Genomic DNA, 16611 nt, shown 5'->3' with positions numbered 1-16611 from the left:
GTCCCCGCCCCGGTAGCTGTCTCATATCTGCTGAAAGAAGCAGCTCTTTGTGGTGAAATAATAATACTTGACTTGCCAAACTCAGAAATGCAGCGCCACTCGCGGAAAAAGAAAGAACAACTCGACATTTTTTTCACCGGTTTTCGCTGCGCATGCGTACCAGCCATCCGGAAACTGATAATGGCGGCAATCTGAACTTGTTTGTGTAAGTTTTTGAGAGTTCAAAAAGTTCTTTAAGGCTCATGATTTAAGATAATTTAGCAATCTGATAACTATTACGTGTTAAGAAACAGACGTACCACAGTTATAACCAGTTTACCTGTGTGAATTTGCTTTCACTGCGTGTAGAACAGTTGTTTTTCTCGTCCGTCGCCGCGAAAGATGACGGCTGGTACGCATGCGCAGCGAAAACCGGTGAAAAAAATGTCGAGTTGTTCTATCTTTGTCCGCGAGTGGCGCTGCATTTCTGAGTTTGGCAAGTCAAGTATTGAATGCATGTCATGACACCCAGGAGCTTTTTCTCATTTCTGAAACAGTTGCATGGTTGGAATGAATTGCCAAATCAGTCCGTCAAATCTCTATGCAATGAAAATTGAAATGTCACAGCTGTCTCCACCGACGTTGTCCTGTATGTCCTAGCAGACGATTTTTAAATAAATGATGTGATTGATATACCATTGGAATGAATTATTTCTTCAATGATATGAAAGTTGAAAACCCTCTGACATGTCTGAGTACAAAAATGCAGAGGCAAGACACATCATGCATGTCATGACACCCAGGAGCTTTTTCTCATTTCTGAAACAGTTGCATGGTTGGAATGAATTTCCAAATCAGTCCGTCAAATCTCTATCCAAATAGAACTTTAAGACCACTCTATAATTGTGCAGTAGTGTTAAAACTGACTTTTTTGAAGTAAAGTACGTAAATCGAGAAGAAGAGGACGTTTGCTTTGGTCTGCAATAAAATGTCACATCTTTCTCCGCCGACGTTGTCCTGTACATATGTCCTAGCAGACGATTTTTAAAATCATGATGTCCCACACCCGCACTTAAGTGGCGCCGGTGTGAATAAATCTACTTGCGTGAATGGTCAATGGCTCATGACGTCATGAAATAATTGCGTCAACAACGGGAATCATGGTAACTGTGGTTGCGGTGCGTCGTGAAAGCAGGATCGGCAAGCGCGGCCCGTATGGAATGCAACAAACTGTACCGGAACCGGAACTGTCATGGGTCTGCACAAATTTTTTCAGATTCGATGGACATGATGGATATATGAATTTTGTTTACACTTTATACACATACGTAACCATTACACTCACTACGTTGTGTGAGTTACAAGGTATTAAGCAACCATTTTTTAAAATTAGGTGGGTATTTGATTTTAAAGTCATCGAAATTAAATCTAATGGTCATAAACGAAATAAGCAGGACATTTTCCACAGTTCCTGATCATATCATGACAGTTGTGTGCTAGATTAACAAGTTGTGGTCTAAAATTTACCACTACCAGCGTCCACCACCCAGTCGGCGCCACGTCAGATTTGGCTGGGTCTCACTAAACAGCGTCCACATGGAAGGCTGACCTAAAGTAACTTTTATGTCTGTTTTATTTGTTTAAAGGATACCGTCCATTGAAGGCTGACTGACTTTGAGTTTTCTCGCTGCCGTTCTGGGTTTCATTCTAACCTAGGCCATCTTATTCTGTCATGACTGTTGTCATTTCGCATTGCTTCTTTTTCTTCCCACTTCTCTTCTATTCAGGCTACGTGCTGGACCAGAAGTATCGGAGGACTTGTTGGCTTTCCCGATGGACACAGTTTGCTTTTCACCAGTATACTGAAGATTCGGACACTACTCGTACATGGGTAAGCAGTTAAAACTAGTCTTAAAACTTAAGACGATAAAACAAAAAAATACTTCAAAGAAGCTTTCTTTTACCGTCTTAACTCTCATCAGCGGCCATTTCTCAGAAAAAACGTATTCGTATCGAGTACGTAATAAACACGGTGCATGTGCTTGAACCATAACATGAATTGCTTTTAAAACACTACCATACCATGTTAACAAGTACCCTTTGCGGTAGTCGAATGAACCATAGATGTATATTGGCTAGTCGGATTTACGATATATATTCGTCGATGCAAGGATATCAGAAATACCGCGTAGATGAAAGCACGTGGAAATGTACATCTGCATATCAAAGAACCCGGAAAAACGCTAAGACTATGTGCGCATTTTATAAAAAATGAACATGTATCTACAGAATCTACCAAATTAATGTATTCTTTATGTAGCTGTTCAGTGTTTATATGCACCAAATTCGAAATCAACTAAGAATATATAAAGTCATATTTAGACATTATTGACGAGAAAATCGCAAAGCGGGCATCTTCCACCATCAATATTATTGTCACGTGCAGTAATCAATCTCCACACCAGAGAGTCATTCTTTACCCAAGTCTTTCACCCCTGGCAGCAATATGTGAGGAGGTATATTGATAACGATTGAATAAAAACAAAAATTACATCAAATTTCTCAATAGGTTATTCCATTGGTGATTGATAATATTCTTTTGTAATTCAGAAAGATAAAAAAATATATCTTGATGCTCTTTTTTCGTCACAGCAATTTTGATGTTGTTGTCGGCGGTTTACACATGTAACATGCAATCAATGACATGTTTTCGCGAGGAGATGTAATCTCTAAACCTATTTTTAGACTGTCTGAAACGAGCCGTCTTCGAAATCAAGTTGGTTTCGAAACGGCCTCCAAATTCACTTGAGATTTTAACCAATTTCCGTCTATGGATTTGGCTTTAAAATATGTTTTTCATCAATCGCAAAGGGTACTTGTTAACATGGTCATGGTAGTGTTTTGAAAGCAATTCATGTTATGGTTTAAGCCCATGCACAGTGTTTATTACGTACTCGATTCGACTGCGTCTTTTCTGACTAATGGCTGCTGATGAGAGAGTTAAGTTGGTAAAAGAAGCTTCTTTGAAGTATTTTTTTCTTTTATCGTCTTAAGTTTTAAGACTACCTTAGCGGTTGATGAAAAACATGTTTTAAAGCCAAATCGATAGACGGAAATTGGTTAAAATCTCAAGTGAATTTTGGAGGCCGTGATTTCGAAGACAGCTCGTTTCAGACAGTCTAAAAATAGGTTTAGAGATTACATCTCGTCAAAATTGCCGTGACGAAAAAAGAGCATCAAGATTTATTTTCTTATCTTTCTGAAATTACAGAATATTATCAATCAGCAGTGGAATGATCCTATTGAGAAATATGATGTAATTTTTGTTTTTATTTAATCGTTATCGGTCACCTCCTCACAATTTGCCTCCAGGGGTGAAAGACTTGGGTAAAGAATGACTCTCTGGTGAGGAGATTGATTACTGCACGTGACAATAATATTGACGATGGAAGATGCCGGCTTTGCGATTTTCTCGTTAATAATGTCCAAATATGACTTTTTTTCTTAGTTGATTTCGAATTTGGTGCATATAAACACTGTACAGCTACATAAAGAATACATTAATTTGGTAGATTCTGTAGATGTTCAATTTTTGGCTCACCGTAAGGGGAGTCTATATGATAGCGCTGTGTCCGTCGTCGTCGTCGTCGTCGTCGTCGTCGTCGTCGTCGTCGTCGTCGTCGTATCCTAACAGTGGCACGTTTCTTAACTGCTAGGGCTATGAACTTGAAACTTTGTACACAGAATGCCCTAGGTCAGCTGACCTCTGACACTGATTTTCGGTCCGATCTGATTCTCTGTTTGGCCACCAGGGGGCTAAATGTCGATATCTAAAAAGTGTGATATCTCGCTTATTAGTGACTTGTTTTCGATAAAACTTTTGTTGTAGGTACTCATAGCAAATATACATTTTATATTATACGGGTTTTTAATTTGACCTTGTTTTCAAGGTCACAGAGGTCATATGGCGTAAATTGGCCATTAGAGTGTAAACTATGGCACGTTTCTTAACCACTAAAGCTATGAACTTGAAACTTGGTACATATAACCCCCTATATCACATAGCCTCTGGTGCTGAATTTTGGTTCGATCTGATTCCTAACTTTGCCACCAGGGGGCCAAAAGTGGAAATCTAAAAAGTGTGATATCTCACTTATTAGTGATTTGTTTTTGATGAAATTTTTATGGTAGGTTTTCCTAGCAAGGGTATATCATATATCATACGTGTTTTTGATTTGACCTACTTTTCAAGGTCACAGAGGTCAAATGGCGTAAATTTGCCGTTTGAGTGTAACTGGGGCACGTTTCTTAACCAATAAAGCTATGAACTTGAAATTTGGTGCACCTGATTCCCTACATCATTTAACCTCTGACACCGAATTTCAGTCTGATCTGATTCTCGACTTGGCCACCAGGGGGCCAAAATTAAAAAAAGTAAAAAGTGCAATATCTCGCTTAATAGTGACTTGTTTTCAATTCTATTTTTATGGTAGGTACTCAGAGCAAGGATACATCACATATCCTACGGTTTTTGATTTGACCTTATTTTCAAGGTCACAGAGGTCAAATGGTGTGAATTGGCCGTTTGTGTGTAACTATGGCACGTTTCTTAACCACTAAAGCTATGAACTTTAAACCTGGTACACATGACTCCCTAGGTCAGATGACCTGTGACACTAATTTTCGGTCTGGTCTGATTCTTAACTGGGCCACCAGGGGGCCAAAACAAAAAATTTGAATAGTGCCATATCTCGCTTATTACTGATTAGTTTTTGGTAAAAATGTTATGGTAGATACTCTTAGCAAGGATACATCACATATGATACGGGTTTTTGATTTGATGTTCTTGTCAAGGTCGCAGAGGTCAAACGGCTTAAATTGGCCATTTTAGCGTAATTGTGGCACGTTTGTTAACCCCTAAGGCTATGAACTTAAGACTTTGTACAAAGGACCCTCTAGGTCAGCTGACCTCTGACCCTGAATTTCAGTCCGGTTTGATTCTCGACTTGGCCACCAGGGGGCCAAAAGTGAAAATCTAGAAAGTGTGATATCTCGCTTATTAGTGATTCGTTTTCAATAACATTTTTATGGTAGGTTCTCCTAGCAGGGATACATCACATATCATATGAGATTGGTCGTTTGAGTGTAACTATGGCACGTTTCTTAACCACTATAGCTATGAACTTGAAATTTGGTGCACATGACTCCCTACGTCATATCACCTTGGACACCAAATTTCGATCTGATCTGGTACTCAACTTGGCCACCAAGAGGCCAAAACTAAAATTGGTAAAAAGTGCAATATCTCGTTTATTAGTGACTTGTTTTTGATGATATTCTTATGGTTACCATAATGGTACTTACTCCAAGCAACGATACATCACATGTCATACCGACTTTGGTTTGACCTATATACTATACATGTACAATGTTTCTTAACCTGGATGAATTCCAAAGCACCAAATATCTATACGGTGAGCACAATGGCCCCTGGCCGTTTCATTATAAAATTTGCACATAATCGTAGCAATTTTCCGGGTTCTTTGATATGCAAATGTACATTTCCACGTGCTTTGATCTACGCAGTATTTCTGATATCCTTGCATCGACGTATATATGGCATTTTAAATCCGATTGTCTCAGCCAATATACGTCGATGGTTCATTCGACTAAGTTAGAACTAATTGCTCGATTGACCGTGAATCGGCACTTGCAGTGTGATGGAGCTGCTGCCGTAATCAGCCAATTGGTAGGCAGGCTGAAGGGGCTGCCACTTGGACAGTCTGCACCATGGTCGATAGATCCATGCACTTGATTGGGAACAACGTTTGCATAAGTCATAACATAGTGTTCAGGCCGTCGTCACGTCACCATGAATTTTTGCATTTTTGTAACATGACGTGACACGAAGTCTTCGTAAATGTTGTTCCCAATCAAGTACATCGATCTATAGTGGTTAACACCGCTGGCTACTATGCAATAGGGCCCAGGTTCAATCCCAGGGAGAACCCAGGATTGTATTCCTGGATGAACCGGCCTGGTTTCAAGGAACTAAAATTCCTGGCTCTTCACAACACATACAACGTATTAAATACTACTACTACTAGAGGGCCTGTCGGATGAGACTTAATGCTGTGGTCCCTTATTGAATGTTCCTGAGTGTCTATGCCGTGGCAAGTAAAAGATCCCGCAAAGGTGGATAGTAGCCTATAGTGGACTCCATACTCTGTACTTGTTATGTTTATGACTACTAAATTTTGTTTTGATGACTTGATACCCTTAAACCTGATGCAGTGGTGGACGCTGGCAAAAATCCGGCAAAAATCCAAAATAGTGTTACGACGCCGGTAATGATGATAATGATAATGATGACCATCGCGCTCTACCGAGGATCCACAAATTGTCGTAAAACTGAGAGGGCCAATGTGAATTTCAATTGTTTGTTTACTTTTATTGCCCTTACTAATGTCACTTTATCTCAACATTTCCTCTGTGAAGAACGATTACTGTTTCTCGAAACAAAACAAAATGTTATGCATGACAAATCTGTTGGAAGTTATTCAGAGAAATCATATTTTCGCATTCGCATTGTGTACTTACAGTGTGAATCACCACAAGTCCTGAAGTGTTTATCCAAACTGACCAAAGATGTTTAACTCTTTCAGTGCCAGCCTTGCATAAGCCTATACCGCCCTGTGCCAGGTTTGCAACGGTTTTTCTGTATATCCTGAAATTCTTCAAATAATTAAACAATATTTCATACAGTTCATGATCTAGGTTTATTGAACATATTCTTACTTCAGATTTTGTATCATAAGTATCTTTGCACCATGATGGCTTTATTCAGCCGAATTGTCCGTGGAAAACATTGTTTTTTAGCTCACCTCTTAGCAGAGGTGAGCTTATCCCATACCGTGGCGTCCGTCGCCCGTCGTCGTCGTCGTCGTCGTCCGTCGTCCGTTAGCAGGGCACGTTTCGTAACTGTTAGAGCTATTGAGTTGAAACTTGGTACGCATGTACCCTTATGTAATGACACCTTGGAGACCAAGTTTCGGTCCGATTCGTTTCATGGTTTGGCCACCAGGGGGCCAAACGTTAAAAGTGAAAATATGCAATATCTCCCTTAATAGTAGTCGGGAAATTTTGAAAAAAATATGGTAGGTACTTCTAGCAAAGGTGCATCATATATCCTCCGGGTTTTTGATTTAACCTCCTTTTCAAGGTCACAGAGGTCAAATGGTGTAAATTGGCCGTTGGGATGTAACGATGACACATTTCTAAACTGCAATGACTATTGATCCCAAATTTGGTACACATTTACCCCTTAGTCAGGTAATCTCAGGGACCGAAGTTTGGTCCAATATGATTCACCACTTGACCACCAGGGGGCAAAATCCAAAAACCTTAAAAATGTGATTATTCCTTAACTTCTTGCCCGATTGCCACCAATTTGATATCATGGGTACATCTAACCACCATACAGTATATGTGACTTATGTCACACAGGTTTTTAATTTGACCTTCTTGTCAAGGTCACAGAGGTCAAATGGCGTAAATTGGCCGTCAGGGCGTAACTAGGGCACGTTTCTTAACTGCAATGACTATTGATCACAAATTAAGTACACATGTACCCCTTGGTCAGGTGGTCTCAGGTACTGAAGTTTGGTGCGATCTGATTTGCCGTTTGGCCTCCAGGGAGGGGGCCAGATCCTAAATTCTTCAAAATGCCATTATTCCTAGTATTACTATTACTTGCCCGATTGGCACATAGGTACATCTAATTCTAACAACTATTCAATGTGTCACCCGGGTCTTCTTTGATTTGACCTACTTTTCAAGGTCACAGAGGTCGAATGTACTGTAAAATGGCCATTTTGGGGAAATTGTAATTGCTTGGACCTACATCAAACCTAACACTACATGACACAATACCATGCTCTTTATCCATCTTTCCTCCACATGAGGTGAGCACAATGGCCCTGGCCAATCATTTCATTTTAAGACCACCCTTACAAAATATTTTTTCAATCTATTTTGGAAATTTATGATTGAAATAGATAGCAGAGGTATCACTTTATGAGTTTCCAAAATATGAGTTAATTGTACTTCCTCTAATAGTTGAATTGTGAATTAGTAAGGGGGTAGTTGAGGCAGTACTAATGCACTAATTAGGGTCGACTTCACAATTAATCTCAATAAAATCATCTTTATCCGATCAATACCATGTTTCTATACAATTTCGTGTTTTCATGAATATCCTTAATGTACTGATGTAAAATGAAGTACCCGTTCTTGAGTTGCTGTTTCGATGAATTATTCACTTAAAACAAATGGTAAAAAATTACACATTTTTCAATTTTATAACTTGTTGTCGGTGTGCTCATAATCAATACCGTACATTTTGTATCAGGCTCGAGATCAGGAGACAAGACCACAATTGATTTTTTAAGCCTTTTAGCAGTTAAATTGTGAATGTTTGACCGTGACGCATCAAATACTGCGTGCGGTTGTGAATCTGAAATTTAGATTATGTTATTCTGGACAGTCGGGCAAGTAAATGGTGAAAAAAAACCTGGTAGTTGACCACGGAATATTTTTGATAATCGACAAATTAGACAGACTTTGATATTTCCACTCTTTTCAGCCAACTGGCAGAAAAAACTCAAAAAACGCCCCCTATTACCAAATAAGCAAAATTCGAAATCAATTTTTTCATCAAATAATTTCTTTATATCTGTAGACTTGCCACAGCAAATATTTTTTCAATACCTCTCCAAATATGTACTTGAGAGTTAAAAACATGCACTCGTCTAATTGATAGGCCTCGACCCTCCAACCTATGAATATTCATTAGTGGTCTTGTCTCAATGAAGGTAGATTTCAGGGGTTAACATTTTGAGAATTTTTTCAAACTAATGTAGATGACATCCCACAACTCTCCAACAAAGGAAAGTGATATCTGGACATTTTTGGAGAAATGAGAGACATTTCAAAGAGTGGTACAACTGTGCCAAAAGCGACGAAAGAGGACAAAATCTACAAAAAGTCATGATTTTGCAGCCAACAGCACCAAATTCAAAGACTAACCCTGGCAAGAATAAGCAAGCTATGGAGCTTAAAATTTAGGATGTGATTTAGGAATATCTTTGCTGCTTAGGGCACAACTTTCAGAATCAAGGCCTAAGTAGTTTCAAAGAAATTACAAAATGAATGGCAACACAACAAGACTTGTAAAAAAGAAACCGAACTTAGACCGGGGCTAGGTTGACTCATATTTGGGTCAAATTAAGTTTTTTCCTCATTATTTTAGCTTGTTTTGACCTTAAATCATCAGCAATACAATATTCTAAATGAATTAGAGTGATTTGAGCACATTCAAATGTTTCACTAAATTTACCCAAAATGTAGTGTAAATGGAGACAAGACCACAATTGATTTTTTAAGCCTTTTAGTAAAACTAGTTTTAGCCAAGGAGGATACCGCGGTGACGTCACGGCTTTTCCAAGATGGCGCTGCATATTGTAAACAAACTCGATCCACGGCCAAGGGAAAATCAAGTCATCAAAAAAGTTAGATTTTTCGCATCAAATCAGAGTTATTAGTACTTTTCTGCTATGAAATAAGTCTTCAGACAATAAGCTATCATTTGAATAATGAAAAGTGCTGTTTTGATGGGGAAAAATAGGGTTTTTTAAACCAAATAGCCGGGCACCGATCTTCCAAAATTAGTGATGGTTTCAAAACAGTCTCCCAGATATGGGGCAATCTCTTCATCATCATAATGGGATTTGGAGGCATGTTTACAGATTTTACAAGTTCGAGAACTGTAATACCTAAAACTCGCATAGATCCCCATAGATCCTCTCTATTTGTCGAGTTAGCGCCCCTCTAAGATCATGCATTTTCGGACACTAGAACGAAATCTTCCTGCGGATATCGCGGTTTCGGTGATGATTTAAGGAGAAATTGACTGTTCTTAGAGTTGTATGGGACAGAAATGAGTTCATACTTCATGAATACATGAATATATTATGATATGGGCGGGCTTCTAAGTCAAAACAATAACAAACTCAACTGCATCTCTACTGTATATTGCGTAGTGCATTGCCTAGTGTATTTCGTAGTGTATTTTAGCGGAGACATTATTTCCGCACTTTGGCCACGCCAAACGTCTTTTTTATTCGTGGAAGTTAATCTGCTCTGTAAATTTTATTTTACACAGGAAGAATCCATACTAGGTATTGCAATATTTCATGTCTATTGGTGTTTTTGTGTACAAAAGCGCACCAGACAGTGAGACGTGGATACGTGTTCAGTACTGGTGCTGTCAGTAGACTGAATCTGATTGGCCATAGCGATCACTAATATGGGTCGGGATCACGTGATGTGACGTCACCGCGGTATCCTCCTTGCCTTTTAGCAGTTGAATTGTCAATGTTTGACCGCGACGCATTAAATACTGCGTGCGGTTGTGAATCTGAAATTTAGATTATGTTATTCCAGTCGGGCAAGTAAATGGTGAAAAATAAACTGGAAGTTGACCACGGAAATTTTTTGATAATCAACAAATTAGACAGACTTTGATATTTCCACTCTTTTCAGCCAACTGGCAGAAAAAACTCAAAAAACGCCCCCTATTACCAAATTAGCAAAATTCGAAATTAATTTTTTCATCAAATAATTTCTTTATATCTGCAGACTTGCCACAGCAAATATTTTTTCAATACCTCTCCAAATATGTACTTGAGAGTTAAAAACATGCACTCGTCTAATTGATAGGCCTCGACCCTCCAACCTATGAATATTCATTAGTGGTCTTGTCTCTCAGGCACCAGCCTACATGGAGGCTACCATATTGGCTTAAAGTGGGTCGGACCCTTAGTGGCATCCTGAGAGGCTTATATAGTGAAGATGTGCCCCTCCTGATAAGAAGAGGCTGAGACAAGACCACCATTGAATATTCATAGGTTGGAGGATCCAGACCTATCAATTAGACGAGAGTATGTTTTTAACTGTCAAGTGCATATTTGGAGAGGTATTGAAAAGATATTTGGTGTGGAAAGTCTACATATATCTAAATAAATTATTTGATGAAAAAAATTATTTTGAATTTTGCTAATTTGGCAATAATTTTGCGATTTTTCTGCCAGTTGGCTGAAAAGAGTGGAAATATCAATGTCTGTCCAATTTTTCGATTATCAAAAAATTTCTGTGGTCAACTACCAGTTTACTTTTCACCATTTACTTGCCTGACTGTCGGGAATATCATATCAAAATTTCAGATTCACAACCCCAAGCAGTATTTGATGCGTCGCGGTCAAACATTGACAATTTAACTGCTAAAAGGCTTAAAAAATCAATGGTGGTCTTGTCTCTTCTTGCATTGGGAGGAATAAAACGAAAGACGGACCAGTGCGTCAGCAAAGTTTTGCCGGTAAAGTTTGAGTTTTATTATTTTCTCACATTTGAAAAAATTGTTTTAGGGTCGGGGCTTTTCGGTAGGGTCGGTCGTGCGACCCGAAACACAGCATTTTTTTAGGCCTTATCAAAAAATTTCCGTGGTCAACTACCAGTTTACTTTTCACCATTTACTTGCCCGATTTGCGCGACGCATGGGTATAGATCAACCTTAAGAGTTGAAGCCATCACCTAAAGGATGAGGTTCATGTCATCTAGTGGTCTCTGATATGCTTCCTCATTCCTCGGGAAGCAACTTCGGTGGTTTACCATTCATTATTGGTTATAAAACTAATTTCAGGAGTCTACCAAGCTGAAAACTGACTACATATAGATATGTACTTGGAGTGACGACGTCCATCATGGGGATTGCTGTTGAATGCCTAGGCCATCATTGTGGATTTCTTTTCAAGCACTCACAAAGTCATCCTATCATACTGGTGAGTAACTAATGATGAAAGACCCTGAATCTTAGGGTGCAACAAGATTGACATGGCTTAAAGGCCCGGTTGTTCAAAAGCACAAAAATTACGTTATCCCTCATGGTTACGTTTTATAAGTATCCCCAAAGATCTTTCAGTTAAACTCATTAAAATTTTCATGTTAAGACTTAAACGCTTCATTTAAGCTAATAATAATATTGTTTTGAACAACTCAGCCCAGATAACTAAGGATTGTGGTAATTACAAAGGTGATCAGTCATCATCATCTGTATAGGCTTTGAACCAAATTGCTTGAAATGTGGAATTATTATTCTCCCTTGCCTTGTCTGTTCAAGGCATCTAAAACATGAGAATTACACACATGTATAACATTTGATTATTATGAAAAATTGAAGATCCGTGTCGGAGTCCTTTTGCAGTGAAATTTCGTTCTGAATTAATTCGTGCAAAATCTGCTGCTGACCTGACTGCTTGGTCACTGGATATGAAGCATGTGATTTGACTTGAGTACATGTTTACATACACGCCTTGCTACCAAATAGTAAGGAGGTCCTGAAGGTTACTGACAGTAAAAATGCCAGAGAATGGCTCTGGAACCATTGTTCACTTTGACCATAATCACAGGAAGTAAGGATGGCAGAGCACACTTTAACAGGACTCTTTTGCCTGGTAAGTTGTGCCATAATATAATAATAATAATAATAATGAAAATATAATAATGATAAACTTTCATTAATGATTAAGGCCATCGGCCCCTTACAATGATACAAATTAATATAAATCAATACAACTCAAGATGACAAAACAAAGTAACAGGCCTTTAAATCACATGGTTCTTACAACGTTATACGTCGTAAAGAATTGGAATGTCCCCAAATTAAGTTCTGAAAAAATGTCTGCAAAATCGGGGCCTGTCAGGAGACGGACACGATCGCATCGGCGCCTGTAAATGCCCGTTAAAGTTTTGCCAGGGCTTGATTGACAGCACCGGCAAAAACACCCTTCAGCACAATTTTCATTCTACCAATATGTTTTTAAAAGGGAGAGGGGAAGGAATGAAGACCTCTCTGGCCAACTGAAATCCACATTTGGTACACATGTGTTTCGAAATCCATCTGACCACCTGAACTAGAACTTTGCCAAAGCACGCGGAGGATGATTTTTCCTGACTTCTACATTTCATCTTTCTAGAGATCGTTCCAATAATGCAGCTCATATTTCTAAAATCTGAAGCTTATTTTACATCATTTTTTGGCTCACCGGTACGGTGAGTCTCAGTCCATGCCAGGAAACGGGCGCGATCACGCCCGCGCCCGCATCACGCCCGCGCCCGCATCACGCCCACGCCCGTAAACTACTCCGCACGAGCGCTATCCATAACGCCCGCCGGACATTTGAGGGGCGCGTGCCGCCCGTCATAACAAAACACCGGCGCGATAACGCCAGCCGATTCCCAGCACAATCGTGATTCATTTCCCGGTATCCAGAGTTCCATTTCGCGGAAATCTAGAGTCTCACTCAACGTGGTAATTATGCCGTTTAGCGCTGGGTACACACCAGGCTGTACACTTCGCTATAGTTGGCGGTTGCTGCAGTGCGCGGTAATGGCATATCCAATCAGGATGGAACTAAGCATTACAAAGTGGATTGTAGGCGTTTTGAGAATGTTTCTTCGCCGGGAGTTGGCTGCAAAAAGTGCGTAGCAGATAAAACTAGTTTTTTGTCTAAATTCCTTGTTCATAATGTAATAAATTGCCATGCCCGACGGGCAGCATGACTTAGTCCTGCGACTTGCCCAGAAATTTTTTTACTCTGGAATTATTTACAGGAGTCTCATGCGGCCGCAGGCGTGATCGCGCCCGTTTCCTGGCAGTAGTTTGCGGGCGCAGGCGTGATCACGGGCGCGGGCGTGATCGCACCCGTTTACTGGCATGGCCCGCCCGCTGGACAGCTGGCGGGAGTGAAAAAAATAGTGCCCTTGGAAAGGGTTGCAGGAGTGACTGATGGTGCCCGTGGATTTTTCTCATGGCAGGCACTGGAGTCTATACAACACCGTGCAGTGTCCGTCGTCCGTTGTATACTATTTTCTAAAACAGTGCCAGTGGCACGTTTCTTAACCGCTTGGGCTATGGATTAAAAACTTTGTATGCATGATACATTTATCAGATCAGTAACACCTTATATATACCTCAACTAAAGTATGTTCCCCCCTAAACAATTGGTCATAATTTCTAAAGTATCAATGGCAATGCCATGAAAATTGCAGGACATCATGATACCATAATTTGGCATAATGTGTGAAAAGGACAGCGCCATATCTATTGTTAGGCATGAATAAACCTCAATGGAATGATCCGTTTCAAAAGCTTATATCCCTTTCAATCAATTTATTCTTGCGAATTAAATTCAATTTTGGCAAAATCAAACTTTTTCAGTATCTTGTGTATCCTCCATTATTCCTGATGACTTCAAGGCACCTGTTACGCATACTGTTGATGAGACGTCAGATTCTTAGCTGTGGGATGTTACTCCACACCTCTTGCAGCAAAGCTGTCAAATCGTTCATATTCGTCTATTCAATCACCCTACGATACACTGGCCGCTTAAAAGTTTGTCCCATAGGTGCTTAATTGGGTTCAGATCCGGTGAATTTGCCGGCCAGACCATCATCACGATGTTCCTGATTCAAGAAGTTGTCAACGACTTGGTCGTGCATTATCATCCATGAAGGTAAAGTTGTTGCCAACAGTGGCTGAAAATGGCACCGCGTGAGGAACAAGGATTTGTCCAAGGTATTCATTAGCATTCAGGTTTCCTTGGATTTGAACCAGGTCTGTCCTCAGTCTTTCGCTGATCCCAGCCCTCACCATCACGCTACCTCCTCCGAATGCTGTGACAGTTTGAACGCAGCATTCAGCATGTTGCTCTCCTCGGCGACGCCACGCCCTTATCCTCCCATCAATGTGATGAAGGCAGGCTCGAACTTCATCACTGAACATCACTGTGGCCCACTGCGCTCTGATCCATCTTTCATGACGCCGGGCCCATGTAAGACGGGCTTGTTTGTGATGCACGAGCAACAACGCTTTTTTGTCAAGACGTCAGGCACGAAGTCCAGCAATATGAAGTCGTCTTCTGACTGTCTGACAGCGGATCCTTTGTCGATTAGCAGGAAACATCTTGTCCCGGATTGCAGTAGCTGTCACTGATCTGTTCCTAAGGGCCAAAATTCTGATATGGCAATCGATTCCTTGGGTAGTGACTTTTGGTCTTCCAGTCCAGGGTAAGTCCTTCACAGAAGCAGTCCGGTTGAATTTGTCACACAGTTTCCTTATATGGCATTCAGACTTACTGTCATTCTGTGGGCAACTTCCTTCACTGGAGTATTCGCCTGAAGGAGATCAATGGCTATAGCCCTGTTCTGCTCTGACATTCGTGGCATGTTTCAGTGAGTGTCAAACCAAAACTGAAAGCATGGCCAACACTGCCAGTCAATTTCAGTGTTGAAACCTTGGTGGATCAGTTTTGTTATTTTTGAAACAACACTTTTTTCACTCAATTGAGGTTCATTCATGTGTAACAATAGGTATGGCACTGTCATTTTCACCCGTTATGTCAAATTACGGTATCATGATATCCTGCAATTTTCATTGCATTGCCGTTGATACTTTAGAAATTATGACCAATTGTTGTTTAGAGGGGAACTTACTTTTGTTGAGGTGTTTATAATGGCCTAATATGATAAGACCAGAGTTTGTAGTGAGAGTGGTTTGACTTGAGGGAGACCTACTAAAAATTCAGAATTAGGCCTACCTTGCCAAGCAATAACCACTGTGCAGTTGGTGCGCCACGACATGATGTCCCCAAGTCATGATGTAAAAAAGTCCCCAAAATAGGCTAAAAAAAAGGTTGTAAAGGTCTCCATGTGATTGAAAGGCCTGAGTAATATAATTATAATTCAAGTCTCCTGCCCATACTCTTGTATAGAGAAACTGACAAATTATGCAAGGTTTCTGCACACCTACTATTCATTTGGGGGACAAAGGAATATATTGTTGGCTCAGAGAAAGGTAACAATCTGGAACGAAGATCTTGCAAAAAAACACATACATTCAAAACATGAAATGCATGGTCCAATTCATTACTATTGCAATAGTGAAATACAACTAATTCCCATTACAATTACAATTTGATTTGATTGAACTACATATTGTTTAAAGCTCGTCTCAGACAGACCTCCTTTTTCTTGTGGTGAGGGGCCTATTATTCATTGCAATGGAGAAAAAGGAATGTCGCCCGGCACTCTTGTTTTATGCTGTCATAATTGTAGTGTTTCTCTATTTCAGGACCTTGTTATTTTATGCTTGATTGATGGGTTTGCTGAGATAGAACTCCTGATATCGTCATTGCGCGTGAGTTGAACAAATCTCTGACAGTTCAGTACCATCAAAGATAAGGCTAGCTCGCTTTTTGGTGACAAGAAATCAAGTTGAACAGTGTGGGAAATGCTGCCCTGAAACGTACATGTAGTACAAAAGAATGGAACTTTGTATCATACTTGGCCAAGAACTCGGAATGAATCCTGTCAAGAATGGCATACATGCTTGTTGGAAACTCTTCAAAAACGCATTGGAAATTCCTTGGAAATGCATTGAAGTCTCGTCAGGAAATTGCTGGATGCTGATTGGAATCGGAATCTCTTTGGTGTTTGGTTCGTCTTTTTTCCTTTTCC

General features: G+C 40.0%; 1 long non-coding RNA gene across 1 annotated transcript; it reads left to right on the top strand.

Annotated features, from left to right (window-relative positions):
• The first annotated feature begins 1818 nt into the window (after positions 1-1818).
• Positions 1819-16292, top strand: LOC135493411 (uncharacterized). Its single transcript, XR_010448231.1, has 3 exons — positions 1819-1870; positions 11738-11876; positions 16226-16292. It is a non-coding gene; the product is annotated as an uncharacterized LOC135493411 (long non-coding RNA).
• The last annotated feature ends 319 nt before the right edge of the window (positions 16293-16611 follow it).

Source organism: Lineus longissimus, chromosome 9 (assembly GCF_910592395.1).
Source record: "Lineus longissimus chromosome 9, tnLinLong1.2, whole genome shotgun sequence".
NCBI lineage: Eukaryota > Metazoa > Nemertea > Pilidiophora > Heteronemertea > Lineidae > Lineus > Lineus longissimus.
This window is presented reverse-complemented; position numbering and strand designations above follow the sequence as displayed.